We start from the raw sequence: 2,741 nt of genomic DNA, 5'->3' as shown, positions 1-2,741 counted from the left end.
TTTTTACTGTGAGTCCATTTTGTGGTAGGTGACCTGGACAATAGGCAAGTTTACCCCATGTGATCAATATAATATTGCTTCTCTCCTTTGCCTGTTGCCTAGAACTGGCTAAGCTATTGATTCTTGTTACTGACTTGTTTATTGCCTGTACATTCATACATCTCTAACTTACAGGCTTGTTAAACTTCGATGCTTTTATATGCACTTACATGGATAGTTACACTTTTATTTTTTGTAACAGAGTTAGGTGCACATTTTGTGTTCAATCGATGTATGATTGGTTAGCTCAATGTGTGTACACGTACAGGAGTTTTAAGGTCCATAATAACTGATGGAAACAGAGTGCTATAGATGGCTGCCATTCTTCTTGTCTTTTCTCTCTAATTTCTATAATCTAAATTTAGTGGTTATTTTTACTGTGGTTTTACTAGGAAAAGTGAATTCCTACCTTCTTCTCCTTTTATCAATTTTCTCCCTCAACCTTGGTTCTTTGGCAGAACAAAGATGTAACTGATGCAATTCAGAAGGTTGCTGCAAATTAGTGATTTCCTCCCATTCCATTAACAGCTAGGTGTGTTGTGCCTTCACCGCATTTTTTAAAACATTGTCTTTTGGTGAATGTGTTCTTCATGAGAAGCCGGCCGGTAGGAAACTTGTATCTGGGTTAAAAGCAGAACCCTGGTTAGATTCACACACATGCACACAGTTGATGTTAGTTTTGCTAATTTTGCAACAATGGGTTGTTGGTTTTGCAGGAGATTATGTTATAGAAAATGAATTTATATCAAAAGAAATTGATGAACAAAGGGAATGGTTTTTTAGGATATTTTCGAAATTAAAAAGAAATAAAATTAGAAATGATTATTATAAAATATATGAATGAAATTAATGAGAATGTTAATTTTTTTTGAATGGTTGGCGAAAGTTAAAATTGCTAATAGAATAAAATTAGACAAATTGAAGTCTGATAAGAAAAAAATAACTGGTAGAACAAAAAGCAATTAAAGTAGAATCAAATTTGCAAGAAATTGTCAAAGAAAAATTTAATTATACACGTACACTCCTTTTTATTCATTCCCATCTTTAAGAATTATCAATAAAAAGAAGCAAATTTAAAAAATTTGGGTGTTGTTTCTACCCCCACAATTATTTCACCTACTCATGAATTATGTTCACCGATTTCAGAAATTAATTTAGAGAAAATTGAGGAGAATGAGCATTTAGAGAAAATTGAAGAGAGTAAGCAACTAGTAGCTACAGGGAATTAAGTAATTCGGAGACAGGGAAACTAGTTAGCAATTGGAAAAAATTGAAGATCACATTATATTTTAGAAGGATTTGAGATTGGCCACACATAAAGAAGACGTTGTTAGCACTTTAATGAGAAATGATACGGTTTTTTGGGTATTCTTTTGATGTTCTCCTAATCATACGTGGATATTGTTTTTTTTAAAAGTAAGAAAAAAATTAACTCCATCAGTCCTTCATATATATATATATATATATATATAAAATAATATTTACGTAAGACTAGATATTGTTTTTTTAAAAAGTAAGAAAAAAATTAACTCCATCAGTCCTTCATATATATATATATATATATATAAAATAATATTTACGTAAGACTAAAAGAACCAACGGAACCGTAGTATTTCTCGCACATGAATTATAACTAAATATTTTGTATGAAATTTTGACAAATTTTTAACCAGGAAATTTGAATATTGAAGTTTTAATTTTGATTATGGATGCTTTAATTATTTGAGAAAATTGAGTGGACTTTCCTATATCAATCTAAATTGTTATATTTGAGATGGTATAAAGATACTTCCTTTCTAAAAAGAGATATGATAATAGGCACCAATATATAGGTTTTAATTATTTAACTTTTACTTAAAAAACTTAAAAGTTTAAAGAATTAAAAAAGGAGACAAACGCACATGCCACACCTATCAATAATTAAAGCAAACACGTCTTCCTACAGGCTTCAACGCTCCTACACCTTTGATTGAGATGTGCTACCAACGAGTTCTCTTCAATATTCTCCCAAAGTATCAAGCTACCTCTTAAATTATTAAAATTTATTTTCTCAACGGTAAAAATATCTTTAGTAAAATAAAAACAAAAAATTTTAGAAAAAATTAAAACTAAAAATTATATTAAAAAAACAAAAAAAACAAAAAAAAAAACAAGGTGGCTAAATTTAAAAATATAAAAGAAAATAACAACTAAAAAATTATTTTTTTTGAATTTATAAGAATATTTTTGTCTTGTTGAAAAATTTGTAGGTTAATTTTTATATTTTTGCTAGTCTTGAGAAGACATTGATTATTTTTTAGTAGTTTGAAAAATACATTGTCTAAAGTTTAAAAGAAACATTAGATGACCTAAATTGATATATTTTAGACGGTCACTACAAGAAATCAGATCTTTAGAGCATCTCCAGCAGCATTAGGTATTTTACCTAGTGAAAAAAATAAAATTCTTTACTTTAGCTATTGTTTTTTCACTACACACTCCGATTGATTATCTATTTCATTCTCTACTTGCTTTAAAATATTATTTCTCATTCTTTTTTTATTATATTATTGCTAACACTTAATTAAAGGGAAAAACAAACACGTATATAGAAATCATTCATAAAAACAAAAATAAATACATATGAGGAACATTCATCTCACATGCAGGTACTAATTCTTAAAATTAATAACATAAATAAATTTTTTCATCCAACTGCAATT

The 2,741-nt window shown here is 28.1% G+C and overlaps 1 protein-coding gene across 1 annotated transcript in view; it reads left to right on the top strand.

The window, feature by feature from the left end:
* The window catches only part of LOC132181630 (putative disease resistance protein RGA1), an 11,938-nt gene that overhangs the window by 8,388 nt on the left and 809 nt on the right, over positions 1–2,741 (top strand). The window lies entirely within an intron of this gene.

The sequence above is a fragment of the Corylus avellana genome, chromosome ca5 (genome assembly GCF_901000735.1).
Source record: "Corylus avellana chromosome ca5, CavTom2PMs-1.0".
Classification (NCBI taxonomy): Eukaryota; Viridiplantae; Streptophyta; class Magnoliopsida; order Fagales; family Betulaceae; genus Corylus; species Corylus avellana.
The sequence above is the reverse complement of the archived record's forward strand: the minus strand, read 5'-3'. Positions and strand labels throughout refer to the sequence as shown.